Source organism: Balaenoptera musculus, chromosome 4, assembly GCF_009873245.2.
Source record: "Balaenoptera musculus isolate JJ_BM4_2016_0621 chromosome 4, mBalMus1.pri.v3, whole genome shotgun sequence".
In the NCBI taxonomy this organism is placed as follows: Eukaryota; Metazoa; Chordata; class Mammalia; order Artiodactyla; family Balaenopteridae; genus Balaenoptera; species Balaenoptera musculus.
This window is the reverse complement of record NC_045788.1, coordinates 22849691-22868869: the sequence shown is the minus strand read 5'-3', so window position 1 is coordinate 22868869 and position 19179 is coordinate 22849691. Positions and strand designations below refer to the sequence as shown.

The window sequence follows — 19179 nt, the reverse complement described above, 5'->3', positions numbered from 1 at the left end:
ACATCATTGCTTTGACAGCATTTCACTGGCCAGGACGAGCGCCTGACCCAAATTCAGCCAGTGAATGTCTTCCTGTTATGTTAAGGCCCAGGCTGAGAGAGGGTTAGTGGAATCTGTAAGATATAAAACTAGTGACACGTCAATGACCATGTTTCCCACCAGCTGAAGAATACTGATCTGTAGTGAAAGAGAACGATGCTGGCGTGAGAGAAAAATCAGAGGTAAAAGAAAGGAGTCAGACAGACCCAGTCCTAGCAGCCGGAGAGTTCCTGAGACCCTGCTGCCCCCTGACCCTCCTAGTTTGGTTCTCTAACCTTTTCTTGCATTCGGTGAGCTAGCCAGTTGAGCCGACTAATTTCTTTTCAAGTCAGACTAGTGTGAGTTGAGTTTCTTTACCTTATAACTCAACTAATACCTGAATTTGGGTGAAGTGTTGTGACTCCAACGCTCATGCTGTCTCGATTGTAACATATTCTTTCTCTAGGGCTGAAAACCTTAGGTCTAAAGTTCCGTCCCTTCATAACTTGTGAGGGCTTTAGTGAACTATGTCTGTCCTCTCTAGCGCCTTTGGTTTCTTCCCTTTCCACAGATCCTTCTCTGAGGTACTGGCAAATGCCTCCCTCATCCTGGAAAGCCTTCGCCTTGATTCATTTGGCTCCGCTAATTCAGCTGTGACTAAAGCACGCAAAGGGATTTTGGTAGAAGTTAAGTTTAGAAAGGGGCCAGATTGAGGAAAATTTAGACAGCAGTCTTAGGTCGTTTGCTATTATTGTCTAGACCAGAGATGTTTAATAGAACTTTCTGTGATGGTGGAAATGTTCTGGATCTGCAAGCTGTTAGCCAGATGTTGAGGACTTAACGTGTGTCTAGTGCAACTGGGAACTGAATTTTTAATTTTATTTAAATTTAATCCGTTTAAATTTAAATAGCCGTATGTGGCTAAGGCTACCACTGTTGATAGCGCAGCTCTAGCCATCAGGAGGTCATCAAAAGGTGTATTTCTTATTTCTTTTGTTTTGTTTTTTAAATCAGGGAAATGATGTGTGTTTTAGGAAAAAAACACAACAACTGGAAACAACGTGGTCATTTGGATGGTGAGGAAGAGGCAAGAATAGAAAATCACTTTCTTTTCAGGGTGGTGATGCCTGTAACAAGGATGGGGAATGTCGGAGGGTGAGCTGCTTTGGGACAGGAGACGCGGAGCTCAGTCCTGCAGAAGTTGCGTTGACGTCGTGGGACTTGCAGACAGAGATGTCCAATAGGCCATTGCAAATAAGAGTTTAGAGCAGAGAAGCCCAAGACTAGAAGTATACATTTTTGTAGTCGTCTACATAGAGGTGATAAAGCCATAGAAATGGGTAATGTCCTCCAAAGAGGAAATATAAATCTTGGAGAAGGGAGCATCAAGGGCAGAACCTTGAAAGATGTCTACATTTCAAAGGTAGAAAGAGGAAGAGGAGGTGCAAAGGTGAAGTTCACTACAGTCACTATGCTATACATTAGATTCCCAGAACTTATTCATCTTATAGCTGGAAGTTTAGATTTAGATTACTTCCATGTCTTAGCTATTGTGAATAATGCTGCAATAAACATGAGAGTGCATAAAAAAATACTATATGATATTTTTAAGAAACTGACACTTACCCGTGCGAGTGGTAGCAGGAACTCTTTGCTTTAGGCATAGCCCTCATCAGGGAGATTAGACATTTTACTTGAAAATGTGAATAAGTATGTCCCTCATGATATGGATCTGGTAGATAGTTATATTTAGCAGGCATGGAGCAAGTAAAAACTATTATTGTGCTATCATAGTGTAATTTCTGCCTATAGAATCACAAGTGTATCTGTAAAATATGGTTAATCTTTGGTCAGATGGCCAAAAGACATAGCAAACCCTAGTCCAAATAAGTTAACTTATAAACTTGGGGAAGAGAATGGCTTGTCCCCTTTGGTGTTTGCTAGATAATCAGTAATTGTAAATAATATAATGCTTAAGTAGATTTTCTTTCTTTCTTTTTTTGGCAACTCTGTGCGGCTTGCAAGATCTTAGTTCCCTGACTGGGGATCGAACCCAGGCCCCCTGCAGTGGAAGTGCAGGATCTTAACCACTGGACTGCCAGGGAATTCCCTTAAGTAGATTTTCTATCTAAGATTAAGGAGAAATTGTTTGCGAGAACCTACACAAGATGCATTTTATTATGCCAGTGGGAAGACTCATGAACTTCCCAACAATGTGTCATACACTCATGAAGGCATACAGAAGGTAGTAATCAAGCTGCCTGCTGAGAAAGGCTTGGGAGTAGATTGAAGAGCAGTGTGAAAGAAGAATTTGGGAGTTGAAAGGGGGCACTGGCAAGGAAGGGAAACAGGGACAAGGAAATATGGTAGAGAAAGGCTTAAGGTCAGACCTCTGGAGCAGACAATAAGGAGCAGGTCAATTTGCTGCCTAGCTCAGTGCCTGATACATAATAGGTGCTCAATAAGTATTTGTTGAAGGAAAGATGAATGATGGTTAAGGAGAAAAAACATTGCTCCTGCAGGACCAATGGAATCCTACTTTGGGCCCATGTTATTTTATTCATTACTTGACCTCAGTCATCACAATGTCTTCCTGACCTTGGCTTACTGTTAATTTATTGTTAGAATATATACTAACATTCCAGGTAGAATATTTGAACATGTAAATCACTGTCCAGCCCTGGGGGCGGGGGAGGGGATGCTCTGCCTACTTCCTACTACTAGAAGTAGTAGGATCAGTGTACCTGAGTATTAGAAAGTTTAATTTCCTTTTAAGACTGTAGCAGAGTAGGTATGACAATATCTAGCCCCTGAATATCCTGGCCTTGGGTGACATGGGCGATCACTTCTGGCTAACCTCACAGGTTAGAGGTATGTGCTTATTTACTCTGTGTGGTTTCTGGTAAGGCGATCAAGAATGGTGAGAAGCAGGATAGGGAGATTAAAATTATTTCCAAATGTGGGTATATAAACACATGTAACCATGTTAGATTTTAATACACAAAACTGATTGGATGCTGGGTAATTTTCAAGCTTCTTCTTTTTTTATTCAAAACTCCTCTGAAAACTGATAGTCCACAAAACCTTAGTGTATAGAATTTTAACTGTTTCCTTTACTCAAATATTATAGTGACCTCATATTTGATATTGAACAGATTTTAGAATCTGAAAAGATACAGAGCCATAGAGGTTGTATTTTCAATTTTAAGCTAATATGTACTTGCAGCTCAATTTAATTTATACCCTATGCTATATTATTTTTGACATATCTCTGTGTGTATATAAGTGTAATGTGTGGTACATAGTCTGTTTACAAAGAAAAACTTGACTAAGAAAAAGCTCTGTTTGATCTGTTTCATTCAGTATATGTTTATTGGGGTGTCTAACAGGCTCTGTTTTAGCCACTGGGGATACAGCACTAAACCAAGTGCAAGATCCTTGCCCTGCTGGAGCTGTTGTCAAGACATACTTTCAGAGAGGAATATTTCAGATTAGGTGGTACCTAATCAAAGGAGGAAAGGTACCTTATTCATCCAAGAGAGCTACACTTTCAGGGAACTGAGATATAAACCACTGAAGACAGGGATTTTCATTTGGCTTTTGTCTCTTGTGTTCACTGCTGTATCCACAGAGCCCAAAATAGTGCTTGGCTCATATGTCTGTTGATTGAAGCGTTTATTGTTTTGAATTTGTATAATCAGAGACATGTACTTTAATAAATGATCTTTACACCGAGCTGGTTGAAAATTTTATAGTCTCCTTTACCTTATTTTTATGTTTGTTACCTACTTTTTGTTTCTCTTGGTGCCCATTGTCAGGATGCAGGAACAGCTTATTAATATTAATAATTAGTCATATGGTAATCTGATATTGCAAAGGTTAGATTTGGAAAGGAATTTAAGAGGTCGTCTTTTGTTCAGCTTCCTGCCTAGGAAAAACCGAGTAAGATAATTAGGTATGTATTTTTAATTAATCATTTAAAAAACTAGGACAACATAATTGGGTTCTCTCGAGAAAATGGAGAAAGGTACTTAACCCTAGATACAAAGGTACTAACCTGAAAAAGTTAGAACTTCTGACTGTGTGGGAAAGTGAAAAAAATTCGAGCACCACTAAGCTGTTCTTTGTTGATATCAGAAATGGGCCTGTCATTCATTTTGGCATTGAAGCATAGCCTCCTATCTCAGGGGGCAGAACCAGGACTTTTTTTTTTCCTCCCAGAGGAGCTGGACAGTTATTACAGGTTGAAAAGCCTGACTAGTTTTTCAAGAGTTTCTCCTCCTTTTTTTTTTTTTCCCCCCCCTGAAACTCATGGTGCTTTTGCTCTGCTTTCAAGATGCACTAAGGTCTCCTGCTTTGTGACTGCTTCGGAGCCCGCAAATACCCTGACATGTATAATTCGAAATATGCAGGTTTCATGAGTAAGTTCCATCTTGGTTTTTAGCCAGTTAAAATTCAAGTTATTTTTAGAAAAATGTTAGGGTGGAGTTAGGCATTGTATTGTTTCACCACTTCTATTTTAAGCCTATTTCTAAAACAGTAAGACCTGTACTTTGTTCGTTTTTAAGTGTCTTTGTTGCATTAGACAGTATTCATATGTCTTTTAAAAGCCAGTAACGAAACTATTTTCTTGAGCATCTTTTTAGTTTTACTGAGAAGTATTTTAAATTGAGTGTTTCTGAGCTCGATTGCTCATGTCTGACACAGTCTCAAGTTTCCACTGAATGGTAACAAAGACTGTAGAGTGTTGTTGGTACTGCAGTGAGAGGCATGCTTCTTTAGACCAGGTAAGAGAGATCATTTTGTTTCTTACTGCTGGGTGCGTTTTTACAGGGTTTATTTTATATTCTTTCAACAGCAGCAGTGTTAAATTGATAAATAGCCAGGAGCACGCTGAATTCAAGACGTCCTTGCTTGTTGCAGACAGGAAAACTACAGGGTATGGGGGTTGGGGTGGGGGGGGAGGGGTAGAGTAAGCTTAGTTTATCACTCAGTTACTTATATAAATCAATTGAAATATAAAGATAATTCTGGAGCTCCATTTTCTCCGTGCAAGAACTAAAGAAGCAGTTAAAGAAATGAATAATATTAAAGGTACTTCGTGGTTCTTACTTGTGAGTGCAATTCAGATGTGAGTTTTTACTTTCATTTCTTTCCAGTAGTTAATAAAATAAGCTTTGCCTCTAACTCTACATTTTTTTTTTCCATTTACTAAAACTTTGAAATTGTCAACAGCAAAATATGCTTCCTCAGGATCTTTGAAATAAACCTGACACTTACAAAAACGTTTCAGCTTTTATAGCTGTTTCATTCTCCTTTTCTCCTAGTACATTTTTCTTAAAAGTATTTGTGCTTTGAAAATGTCAGCTGTATTCTAATGAAGCTCAGGCATTGTTTGCTCATAAAGGGGCCGGTGCATTCCACTGCTTTATGGTTTATTATGAGGCACAGTGTGAGAGTTTGGGTGGCACCATTTGGTGTCTGCCTCTTGGGGTAGTGACTGCCATTATGTTCGCGTTGGATAGGCAAAGAAAATATAGCGTGCAAGATCCTATATGAATCTGGATCCTGTGAAGAAAATCTTTACCATAAACAATAACTGCGTGAGCCTGGAATGTGTGACAACTTGAGCTGATCACTTCAAGTATACTCTTGAAGCCTGCATTGTAGTTATAATTAATAGTCTCCCAGTCAGATCTCTGGTTTCGTGATGTATGTAATATTTACTCATTATTTGAACTGTAGTAAAGTGAATATCTCTAGATAAACTATGACATTTTAAATGGACACGGTACAATTTTCAATCATACATTTACTTTTAAAAAAAGTTTGAAGGAACTTAGTGTCGGGGGGAGGGAGAGTGGGAGAGGAGGTCTGGCAGAGAGGCTTCCTTTCAGTTGGGAAAGCCCTGATGAAGAGAAAAAGCAACAGATGTTTCTTCTGTTACAATTGAGGTTGTTTCATTCAAAATTCACAGTAGCTGGAAACGGGAGGGGCGGCCATAAATCTGACTTAATCAGTGAATAAAGAAAACTTAGTCATTTCAAATTTATTCTTTTACATTCAGGATTTGAGAAACAGTATAGAGTAACATATTCTGAGTAACATACTTTTTGAAGAGGCTTTTCTTAATCTTAAAAATTTTATGTGTAATTAGTGGAAATGTGAGAAAGCTAATTTTAGTGCCTTTAAGTGATGGAGAAAATGATTATTAAGTCATAAAGAATATTAGGGAAAAAAACGAAGCCATTATAAAATATATAAGGAATACTTAGGTGGCAAAAGTTTGTAATTACACAATAGGTATTAAGGCTCAAAATCAAATTGCAGTATGAAACATCATTTGCATTTAGTGAGAGACTGTTTTATCTTCAGTGTGAAGCCATGAGACAGACTTATTTCTAAAGATCTTTGAATAAGAAATGTGGGAGAAATATTTTGAGTTTAATTGAAATGATGTGTTGCAGTTGCCCTCTTTAAAAAAAAGATAGTGAGGTTAGAGTAAGCTAATGGAAAGAGGGAAATGTTTATCTGCTGAAAAGAATAAGAAGGAAGAGCTTGGACGCGATATGCATGTAATGAAAGCAGTCAAAAAATAGTTTTTTTAATTCCTGGAGTTCATAATGAGTAAAGTAAAAATCTGTCCTTTTACAAGTAACACGTAGAGAAGTTCTATGCTCCCATATACTGTGTTTATATACATTACAACTTTATGTATTTCTTAAAGTTAGCTCTTAGAAAACCAGTGCTGAGCGCCAGATCTTCACATATTAGGCACTTACTAAAATTTTGCCCTACCCTACACTGTAAAGTTAGTAATAGCATATAATAGCCAAAAAATTCTTTGAACCGTAGTTCAAAATTTGCATATTGAGCAAATGTTAAACGATTTTCTAAATGTTTAGTTGGTCTAAGGAAAGGACTGGGAAAGATAGCAAGATTCAAGGAGGTTATTAAAAATGTCTCTTGCTCTGAGCTAGGACCTGTGGGCTTCCCTGAAGATTTTCTTTGCTTCAAATAATGACAATAGAATTTAGAGATTTCAAAACTTTTCAGATCATTGTTTGAATTAAGATTGAGTTTAAAATCGATCTATGTACATTTTGCTTTTTTAAGGAATAGCAATATGGAGCAGTTGAATTTTTTTCTAAGATAACCAACTTACATGGAGTTTAAAATGGATTTACCAAGTTATAGGTTTGATTAGAGTAAGAACTTTTATAATTTTGACCAAAGAATGTATAGTTTTGATGGAATAAACAGCCCTAAAAAAAAGTTGGTGACCTCACATGTGGTACATAACTTTGACAGCATCATAGATTGCAGTTATCAAAAATGTGTGTCAGCGGCTTCCTCGGTGGCACAGCGGTTAAGAATCTGCCTGCCAATGCAGGGGGACACGGGTTCGAGCCCTGGTCCGGGAGGATCCCACATGCCGCGGAGCAACTAAGCCCGTGAGCCACAACTACTGAGCCTGCATTCTAGAGCCCGTGAGCCGCAACTACTGAAGCCCACGCGCCTAGAGCCCATGCTCCACAACAAGAGAAGCCACCGCAGTGAGAAGCCCACGTACTGCAACAAAGACCCAACGCAGCCAAAAGTAAAAATAAATAAATTTATATTAAAAAAGTGTCACTTAATGATCATAAATGTAGGCATGACAGTACGTTACAGCATCAGCAACAACAGTGCAGAAGTAATTGAGGCTGTTAACCCTTCAGTTTAAGAACAATGTACTGGCTGAAAGAAGACTTCTAGAGTGAAGTGCCTGTGGTTCCTGCCTTATATGTGAACTCTTTAGCAAAAACTGATGTCTGAGGCAGTCTGAGCCTTCCCTATTCATTTTTCTCCAATTCAGAATACCCAGAGAGTGACTGATGTAGACATTCTCTCTGCCTTACATATTTTTATGCAGTTAGAAACTATTGATGGTGACCTAGAAATCTCTCATTTCTGGTGTGGAAGTCAGAGGGAAGATTTGCTGGACACCTACATTTTTCTGAAAAGAAAACCTTTTACGCTGTTGTTTAAGAGCAGGTATGAGTGTTGTGCCTTAAAGTGTATTATGAGCTAACTCTGTTTTGCAAGTGGCTCCAGGAACCTATGGTGTAATAGCATTCTTCCTTTCTACCAAGTTTTAAGCAACCAGTTTTCAAGTGAACTTTTGGGTCTTGACTCTAAAGCTGGAGATCATCAGCAGGGGGCTTTGTTTTCAGCATTTGGCTCTCTCTTGCAAAGTTTGGCAGCTCTCTTGGCAATTTCTCTGACAGAAAGATGAAGAGACTTCTAACTGAGCACTTACTGTGTGCCAAGTAGACCCAGTAGAACTTATTTATAAAAGTTTGCAGAATCTTTTAATGGGCAAGATTTTAATACAAAAGAGTTTGTTGATACTGGTGTCAAAGATTTCCTACTCTTGACAGTATGGTTTAAATGTAGCTTCAGTAATAGCTCTCAGTGGAACATATTATTGAAATAAGAAGTTTGTAACAATGCAATTTTGAATGAGCTACTTAGCATGACATATAGAATATAATGATCCCTTTTCTTACTTGCTAAGGAAAAGAACTGCCTTTGAAATTCTGATTCACAGGTGGTCTTTGGTCTTTTTGAATTTGTGTCCCAAAGTTTTAAATTTATTTTAAGAACGCACCTTTTAAACTCTGGATCTGTCTGCAGTCATTGCCACCTTTTGTAAATATTAGAAAAATAGCTTCTCTTGACTGTAAACTTAAAATGATTTATTTGTTAACACTGTCTGGGGCAGGTTACCATCTCAGAGGGTTGTGGGCTTCTTCTTGAGAGTGATCTCCAATTCAGTGCCTTTGGGTGTTCTAATGCTCATCAGTTCTGACCCTTGTGGTTGCACCCAGCTGCGTTGATGTACTCTAGCCATTCAGTGGCTCTTGGTACCAGATAAAATGTGCTGCTTTCTGTTCACACTCTTTTCTAGGCGTGCAGACAGCATCTGTGTGCCATCTGGCAGGTGTGTTGGCTGTGGTGATGGTGCTAAAAGTAGTGGTTGAAAATAGGCTAAACATTGAAAAGATACAACATTTAAGAACAAGAGACAAATGATGATGATGATAATAATAAGGGTCACTTGGCCCTTTCTCTTTTTAAAATGAAAATAGAGGTAAGTGTAGTAGAAAGAGTCTACTTAGACTCCATTACTTCCTTAATTTGAACAGAGAGGAAAGGGACACTTGCAGCAGTTTGTCCCAGTCTTGCTTGATCCTAATAATCACCTGAGGCACTTGTTTAAAATATGCATTCCCACCTGGTTTCTTTAGGTGTTTAGTGGAGCCCAGAAATATGTATTTTGAATAAGAGGGACATTGCCCTCTCCCACTTTTGTTCACACCCTTTGTATCCTATGTCCAAACACATTTGGTAAGAATTACTGGGAAGGCTTGGAAGAACCAAGTTGTTTGAGGCCATATGGTAAACTAATTCAATTATTAATCAGAAGATAGAGTGTCCAAAACTGGGAAATTCTAATTAAGGAGGTGGAAGAGAAATGAGAAAATTAAGAATTAAAAGACGTCCTTGTCTGAGCAGGGTAAATAGAAAAAGGACAAAAGGACATGTTTTAAATAAAGATAAAGAAGCCAGTGAAGAAGCAGTAGGATCCAGCCTCTAGATGAGATGCATGTTTTTGGATGGACATCGACAAAGTATTGGAAGGGAAGGGTCCTACAAAAGAAACCCAGTGAGAATGGACTAAATGATTTCTAAGATCTTTTAGCTTTGAGGTTTGACGAACTAAATGAAAACAGTTATAATATTCCAGATACTAGAGCTTGAATTAAGGAGTTCATCTAAGAAATGAATAGGCCCTGTTTAAATCCTGACATGTAGGAAGATGGAAAAAGAAATGTTTTTCTCCTTTCAAGTTGAAGAATCTGGGGCATTTATGGTTCTGGATACCAGAGAAAGAGGGAGCTAGCTAATTGTTTTAAAAGGTGTCCTCCAAGTAAAACTGCTTATCAAAGCCAAGAGAAAAGAAAGACTTGATCCTCTAGGGAAAGTATGTAGGAAAGACTGATGTAAAAGATTTATTGACCCATTAGGAGTATACCCTGAGGGCTGTAGAGCTGTTTTTTGTTATGGTCATTTCAAGGGTCCTTTCTATGGTTCTTTGGAAAGATTCTGGTGAGGTGGTCCACTGCGGGGAAATCCCAGAAGTCCTGTGCTCTGACAGCTGCAAAAACATCCCGGCTTTGGCTTCCATGCCTATGATATGTAGGAATGTGCATTGCAGATCTTCTGTCTTTATCTATGCATTAAGGATACTTGATTTCCATTTTGGAACCACATACAGAGAGGGAGGTTCTAGAGGTCACTTTAACCATTATACTTTGGAGGTATTACGAACTTTTATCTTCTATTTCTCTCCCTTCCCATTTGCAGTGATATTATGGTCACCCACGTTAAAAAGTTTAGTAATGGATGGTGGCCTTTGGATTTAATCTTGGCAACTTTGGTGAACATGATTGAGTACAGATGCAACAAAATAGAACATAACAGTGTTATAGGGTGCATATAGGTAATGCACATTATAGTAGCTAACCTATAAATAGAATGAAAACTAAAAAAAAAAAAAATCTGAGTATATTTAAACAAAAACGAATGAAGTCAGAGTGACTGCAAGGTTTATTTAGCTTCAGTTCCCATTCCTGACATGCACCTTATACATGGATGTGCTGTATTTTACTATCTTACAGATTTGCTGTTTCCAGTTGGATATGTTGTCTTTTCAAATTAATTATGAGCAATTAATATGCGTTTCATTTATGAAGATAATGCTGTTGATCTATTGGGCCTGAGTTATTTTTCAAATAAAGGTGGTAGATATCCCCAGAGCCATCATATTGTTCCCCCTACTTTACTCTCTCTTCAGTGACGTATGTTGCTTTCTAGATGGCCGGCTGAAATTAGAAATAGAGTCTGAAGGTTGTGGAATCTTTGCTCTTTGCAAAATGAATGGGCCTATTCCAGAATCGACCTGTGACTTGACCTCATTAGTACTGTATTTGAAACTGATCGATAGTCCTTTAAAACAGTTATTAACAAATAATTAAAAGGTAGTGTGGGAAGGAAAGAGATGCTTGACGCTTTTCTTTTTCTGAGTCTCCTTATTCTCTGTTTGAAATGTTAATTGTGAATGAAGTGAAGCACATGATACTGTCACATAAGTAGGCAAATCAGTGGAGCAAATAGAAAGTCAATAAGGTAGACTTTCATGTTAGCATGGGGGAGGGGGAGTAGATTACTCATTAAAAGTAGCCATTTAGGAAAAATAAATTGGATCATTCACTTCTCACATCAAATAAATTCCAGATGGTCAAGGATGTAAAATTTAAAATGAAGGCATCGAAGTATTGAAAACATGGGGGATGTTTAATACAGTCTTTAGTATGTAATGAATGATAATTAAATTCAACGAACAGCATATCCAACTGGAAATACCAAACCTGTAAGATGAGTAAAACATAGCACACCCACGTATAACATGCAGCTTCAGGGTGGGAAGCGAAGATAAATAAATAAACTTTGCAGTTACTCCGACCTCCTTTATTTTTATATTTAAACAGACTCACAGACCTTTTTAATGACACTAAAGTCATAAAAGGAAAGAACTATGAGATTGACAACATTCTTTTAAAATGTGGAAAGAAAATCATATATAAAAGCCAAAGACAAATGTCAAATTGGGAAAAATATTTTCAGCAGGCATAACAAAGAATACTCTTATTCCTTCAATATTTAAAGAGGGTCAACCAATAAAAAAAATCATCAACAGCCAATAGAAAGTTGGTCATAATTCTCAGGAAGGAAAATTTAGATGACTTTTAAACAAAACACGTCAGTCTTATTCATAATAATAAAACCAAAATAAAATCAATGTGAAATACTATTTTTAACCTAAAGATTGACAACAATAAAGTTTGATAACACACTGAGTTGGTAAGGATATGTGGAAATGAATACATTTCATACATTGCTGAACAGAGGGTGAATTGGTACAGCCAGTCGGTACAACCCATGTGTGTAAAGACATGTGTGTAGTCATTGCAGTATTATTTGCAGTAATAAAAGATTTTACTGTTAATAATGTTTGTAACACTAAAAGCTTTCCATTATTAAGGGACTCAGATAAGCTGCTAGAGCCATAAAAAGAAGTATTGCATAGCTAACGAAGTAAATATTGAAGCAAAATTACATATGTATGTTCGTAGGTATGGAAAGACATCTAAAATAGATACAGTATTGTTAAGTGGTAAAAAAGCAACATGCAAACTGATATGCAAACCATATGTGTAAGGAAAGAAGGATATGTATGCATATATGTTTGTATATGCCTAGAGTATTTCTGAAAGGTTATATATGAACTGGCGCCAGTAGCTGTCACTAGGGAAGGGAACGGTTAGGTGGTGGTCGGGGATGAGAGGAGACTTAGTTTAACTGTATACTCTTGTCTCCCAAATTTGTGTCACATGCTTCCATGCAGACATTCGTGTATTTGTGCATTCATTCATTCATTCATTCATCCATCCAACAAATATTTGTTGAACTCTTGCTATGTCCCAGGCACTGTGCTAGGTGCTGGAGATACAGCAGTGAATGAGATAACGAATCCCCTGTTCTTATAGAACTTAACATTCTGAGAGTGGGTGCTTGTATGATTATAAGCAAGTAAATATAAATTTGCAGAACATCATATACAGATAAGTACTCTGGTGGAAAGTCGCAGTAAGTGAAGAAGTGCTGATGTAGGGTGATCAGGCATCTCTGATACACTGACAACTGAGCAGAGTCTTCAAGGAAGCTGTGGAATAAGGCACGTAGTTAATCTGGGGGAAGAAAGTTGCCGGCAGAGGAAACTTTTAAGGACAAAGGCCACGAGGTAGAAATTTGCTTGTCATGGTTTGAGGAACAGCAAAGAGGCCTGGGTGAATGTAGTGGACTGAAGGGAGAGAGTTGACAGCTGATGAGGTCAGAAAGGAGGGGTCAGGTGGCACAGGGCTCTGTAAACCATCACACAGACGGAGATGCAAAGGCCACTGGAGAGTTTCAAAGAGAATTACTCCACAAAGCAGGATCACTCTGACTGCTGTGTGATGGTAGATAGAGCAGTGCTGTTCAGTAGGGTAATGTAAGTCGCATAATTTAAAATTTTCTAGTAGCCACATTTAAAAAGGTAAAAAGAAACAGGTAAAATTAATTTGAATGATAGATTTTATTTAATCCAGTATCCGAAACATTATCATTGAACATGTAATCAATATAATCAAATTTTTAGAGAGTTAGGTTTTGATTACTTAGCCTTGAAAATCTGTATTTTACACTTAGAGCACATTTCTGTTTAGATGTTAAATTTTCAACAATTGAGGTGAAATGTAGTACTACCAAAACAATAATGCTGTTTTTAATGGGAAAATATTTTATACTGCTTCAGTTTTTAAATTTAAATTCGTTAAAATTAAATACGTTTAGAAGTTAGGTCCTCAGCTGTACTGACTACGAAAGTCGTGCTTTATAGCCTCTGATCTAGTGACTACTGTATTGGGAAGCTTGGGGGTAGTTCTGTGGGGTGAGGTGGGCCTAACGCAGGACGGGTGGGTGAATCAGGAAGATATTGCAATAATTGAGTCTAGAAACGGCGACTTGGATCATAGTGGTAGCAGTGGAGTGGATGAGGAGTGGTTGTATTCCAGATAACATTTTATTTTATTTTTTGTAAACATTAAATCATTTTTTTTTAAGATAGTAGTCATCTTTTCTTTTAAAAAAATTTATTTATTTATTTATTTATTTTTGGCTGTGTTGGGTCTTCGTTTCTGTGCGAGGGCTTTCTCTAGTTGCGGCGAGCGGGGGCCACTCTTCATCGCGGTGCGCGCGCCTCTCACTGTCGCGGCCTCTCTTGTTGCGGAGCACAAGCTCCAGACACGCAGGCTCAGCAGTTGTGGCTCACGGGCCCAGTTGCTCCGCGGCATGTGGGATCTTCCCAGAACCAGGGCTCGAACCCGTGTCCCCTGCATTGGCAGGCAGATTCTCAACCACTGCACCACCAGGGAAGCCCAACATTAAATCATTTTTATTGTGGGTATGGATACAGACGTATAGCAAAGAACTAAGTAAAAATTTAAAAGAAGGACCACCATCATAAATGTAAACCAGCAGTGTTCTGACACAGCCATCTCTTGCTACATAGATTGTTTGGGGTTGTTTCTTTTTTTTTTACATTGTCCATCTGCCTTTTTTTTAGTATATACAATTTTTAAAGGTTATTTTCCATGAACGGATACTACAAAACATTAGCTATGTTCCCTGTGTTGTACAGTACATCCTTGAGCCTATCTTACACCCAATAATTTGTGCCTCGCACTCCCTCACCCCTACATTGTCCCTCCCCTTCCTCCCCACTGGTAACCACTAGTTTGTTTTCTATTCAGGTTACACTTTTAAAGATAGGACCAATAGGGTTTATTAATGGATTGTATGTAGGCTATAAGAGAAGGTCAACAGTGATCTCTTTTGGTCTAAACAGTTGAAGAATGGAGTTGACATTTAATGAGATGAAGAGAGAGATGGGAGGAGGAGGTTTCTGGGTGGGATGGGGAGCAGTCAGGAATTATATTTTGAGCATGTTAAGTTTGAGATGCCTGTGAAACATCAAAATGGAGATATTTGAAATGACAGTTGGATACATGAATCTGAAGTTTGGGAGAGAGATTTAATCTGGAGAGATATACACGGGAGCTGTCAGACCACCTAGTGAGGAAGAGATGACAGAGAATAGTCGGAGGACCGATGTAAGGGGCTCCCGAATGTTTTTAGAGAGGAGGGTCCAGCCACTAAGACTGAGAAGGAGAAACCAGTGGATTTGGAGGAGAACCAAGAGAGAACGGAGGTTTGGATGCCAAGTGGAGAGTGTTTGAAAAGAAGGTGTGTTTTTAAAAAGTATCAGATACGGCTGGTAGGTTAAGGTTAAGTTGAAAACTGAGAATTGACCATTGGATTTAGCAACGTGGAGGTGATCTTGGCAAGAGCTGTTTCAGTGAAGTTGAGGGGCGGGAATGGGAGTGGGTTAAAGAAAACAGAGTGGAGAAGTGGACACAGCAGATGTTGACAGATTTTGTGAGTTTTGCTGTAGAGGGCAACAGAAATGAGTTGGTAGCTGGAGAGCTGTGTATGGTTAATAAAAGTTGTTTTTGTATTTTGTTTTTAAGATGAAAGAAAAAATACATGTTTATGTGCTGGTAAAAATGATCCAGCAGAAGGGGAAAGATTGTGATGATGCAGGAAGTTTTCAAAAGAGAAGGTAGCTGGAGGGATGTAATTTAGACAAATCCATGAACTACCTGTTTATAAAATAAATTTTAAAAGTAGATAGCAGAAGGTAACAGAAGAGGAAAGGCAAGAGGATTGTATAATCTGTAATTAGCTTCTTACTAATAGATAATGAAATTGCCTAGGTCACTTTTTCCCATTTTTTAAATTAAGGTATAATTTACATGTATATAGTAGAATTAACCCTTTTTAGCCTGGAGTTCTCCGAGTTTGACAAACACATACATACACTACCACAATGTAGGTCATTTTTTAAAAAAATAAATTTATTTTATTTATTTATTTTTGGCTGCGTTGGGTCTTCGTTGCTGCGCGCGGGCTTTCTCTAGTTGCGGTGAGCGGGGGCTACTCTTTGTTGTGGTGCGCAGGCTTCTCATTGCAGTGGCTTCTCCTGCTGCGTAGCACGGGCTCGAGGCACGTGGGCCTCAGTAGTTGCGGCACGCGGACTCAGTAGTTGTGGCTCGCGGGCTCTAGAGCGCAGGCTCAGTAGTTGTGGCACACGGGCTTGCTGCTCTGCAGCATGTAGGATCTTCCCAGATCAGGGCTTGAACCCGTGTCCCCTGCATTGGCAGGCGGATTCCTAACCACTGCGCCACCAGGGAAGCCCAATGTAGGTCATTTTTAAACTTATATTTAGGGCTGTAAGTTTAGCTTGTCCTGTGAAGTTTGGACCCTGTATATATGGGGTATACACTACTTCTGATTTGAGGTATTTATAAACCCATAAAATAAGCATATTCTTTCCTATAATAAGTTACTAATTAGGTTCTTCTGGGAGAATGTGATATAGGCTTGGGTGAAGATTTTCCCCAAAGCTTATTCAGGCCAAAAATAATTTCTCCCCCAGAAGGTCAGTACTGTGAAAAATAATTTATATTGGCTTCATGTAGACAAACCACAATTATTTGACTGAATTTTTCATTTTAATTGGACATATTGAAGGTGATTAACTATAACTGAAACCCCCCAAAGGATTATGAGTGAAAGAAATCTTTGGTGTCTGGAGAATTCTAATGGAAAACAGAAGGATTCCAGTTACTCAAGAAATCGAAATAAAATTTGAGCCGAAATTTTGTGCCTGTGCAGGGTTTGGCGTAAGTGTTAGCTTTTCTTAGCCCCTTTCCTAGGTGATCGATCTCATTTTAGTTAATTCAGGGAACTGCCAGCACCAAAATCCAGGCAGGTCTTTAAAGTTTTGTTTTTAATAAATACATCAAGTGCCAGGCATTGGCTTTTGGACAGTGTCAGGACCCTGTTACCACGGAGCTATGAATTAAGGCCAGGTACTTAAGAAAAATTGTTTAGACTTGGTTTGGTTTACTCCTAATGTGGCTGAAATTTCAGGAGACTGGATGTTTATAACCTATTTAAATGTCCTTTTGAGTCCAAAAAATTATATTTCTGCTGCTGAACCTAGTTGATTTGATGAAAGCAAACTATGTCTAAATATGTGGCTATTATTTCTGGCTATTACAATTACTGAAATCCCAGTAGAGCCCCTTTAACTGCTTCTAAAACAGATTTCATTTTTACTAATTCTAAAACAGAGATACTTCATTTATAGATCTTCACCTTGTTTCAGCAGCTGTGGCTGATTCTCTGTCACTGTCTTTTTTTTCCTTCAGAATGGCAATAGCTTTTCACATTATAAGACAGGTGCATGCATGTTCATAAAACTTTATTAATAATAAAGTATAAAACAAAGTAAAACACTTCTCCATACTACTCACCCAGAGCTAACCTCTATTATTGTTATCTTGCCAGACTCTTTATGCGTATGTACTTATGTGTATATGTAGTTTTTAAGGTAAATGCAATCATACCATTTAATCATCCTCTCTTACAATGGGAACATTCTTCCATGGCAATACATACTTGTAATTTTTTTTTTTTCATACTTGTAATTTTTTTAGGGACTTTATAATATCCCATCATATGCATGTACCAAAGATGTTTAAACATTTAAATTGTTTCCAGGGTTTTGCTTTTATCCACAGTGCTGCAATCGTAGGACATGTGTAACTGTTCTTATCTGCTTAGATTATTAGGATACACATCCCGCAGAGGAATTGCTGGTCAGAGGGTATACCCATTATTAACTGAGACGTTGTTGCAGAGGCCAGGGATCACCTTGCCACTTAGGCAGCAGAGGGCAGTTGAAAGATTATTTGTTGAGGTAGAAAGAGCCTTTAAAATGTGTATAATTGTTTATAAAGCATTACTTAAAAATTTATACTCTAACACACAATCCTCAAACTCCTCTCTAATTACACTGTCGGACTGCCATCCAGAAAGGCTCTCCAATAGTGTTAGCCCCTTGACTGCAGTGGACAGTTCACTTGCCCTGAGTATCCGTAGCGCTTAGCATTAGTACTTGGCATACAGTAGGTGCCAAGTAAATATTTTTTATCTTTTATTTTTAAAATTTTTGGCTGCACTGCACGGCATGCGGGACCTTAGTTCCCCGACCAGGGATCGAACCTGTGCCCCCCCTGCAGTGGAAGCAGGGAGTCCTAACCACTGGACCGCCAGGGAATTCCCTAAATATATTTTAAATGCACCCATTTTGCCACATCTTTACTAACTCAGGACATTATCAGACTTCTTAATCTTTATCAATCTGGTACATTAAAAAGTTTCTTTTTGTGTGTGTGAATTTTTTATTTTTAAAATTAAGCATCTATTCCTGTGCAAATTTGTTTACCAAGTCTGAGATTTGTCTTAAGTGTATTGGGTCTTTTGCTATTTAGAAAATATTTATTTTTAGGTAGTCAAATCTGTCAGTCTGTTTTCACTTAAGATTTCTGAATTCTGTAACATGCTTGGAATGTTTAATTTTTATATTTAAACATTTGGTCTTTCTGGGATTTATTTTTGTGCGAGATGAGAAATCTAAGATTTCTTTTATCCAAATGGACAATTTCTTGTCTCAACAACATTTCTTAAGTAATCTACCCTTTCTCCATTCATTTGAAAAGCTATTTTACCATGTATAAAATTTTCATGTATAAATGAAGTAAATTTTGGACTTTAACTTCTGTTTTGTCAATTTCTTTGTCTGCATCTTAGCCAGTGTCGCATGATTTCAGTCCCTTTAGCTATGTAATAATTCTGAAGTCTGGGAGGCTACAGTTCCTCTCTTCCCCATTATTCCTGTTTTCAAAATTTTCTTGGCTGTTCTCTGTCTTTACTCTTCCAGAAACACTTTAGAATCAATTTGTTAGGTTTATTAAGTTCCATCTAAATTCTTTGATATTAACTGCCATGACAGATCTGGCTTTAACGAGGTTTTTCTATTTTTTTTTTAAGATTTAAATTTCTTTATTTCTTTATTTCTTTATTTTTGGCTGCGTTGGGTCTTCGTTGCTGCACGCAGGCTTTCTCTAGTTGTGGTGAGCGGGGACTACTCTTCATTGTGATGCGCAGGCTTCTCATTGTGGTGGCTTCTCTTGTTGCAGAGCACGGGAAGTACTCGGCCTCAGCAGTTGCAGCACGCAAGCTCTAGAGCACACAGGCTTCAGTAGTTGTGGCTCACGGGCTGAGTTGCTCCGTGGCATGTGGGATCTTCCCGGACCAGGGCTCGAACCCGTGTCCCCTGCATTGGCAGGCGGATTCTTAACCACTGCACCACCAGGGGAGCCCTTTCTTTTTTTAATTTTATTTTATTATTATTTTTTAATTTATTTATGGCTGTGTTGGGTCTTCGTTGCTGTGCGCGGGCTTTCTCTAGTTGTGGCGAGCGGGGGCTACTCTTCGTTGCGGTGCGTGGGCTTCTCATTGCGGTGGCTTCTCTTGTTGTGAAGC

The 19179-nt window shown here is 38.3% G+C and overlaps 1 protein-coding gene across 10 annotated transcripts in view; it reads left to right on the top strand.

Moving 5' to 3' along the window:
- The window catches only part of TFDP2 (transcription factor Dp-2), a 174309-nt gene that overhangs the window by 102039 nt on the left and 53091 nt on the right, over positions 1-19179 (top strand). Inside the window, exon 1 of one of the 10 annotated variants that reach the window (XM_036849901.1) lies at positions 4761-4805. The exons of 6 other annotated variants lie outside the window; for them this stretch is intronic. The gene's annotated coding sequence lies outside the window, so the exon portion shown is untranslated. Of the gene's footprint in view, positions 1-4760; positions 4806-19179 lie in introns of those variants that run through there. 3 more of the 10 variants (XM_036849906.1, XM_036849905.1, XM_036849904.1) reach the window with 3 other exon arrangements.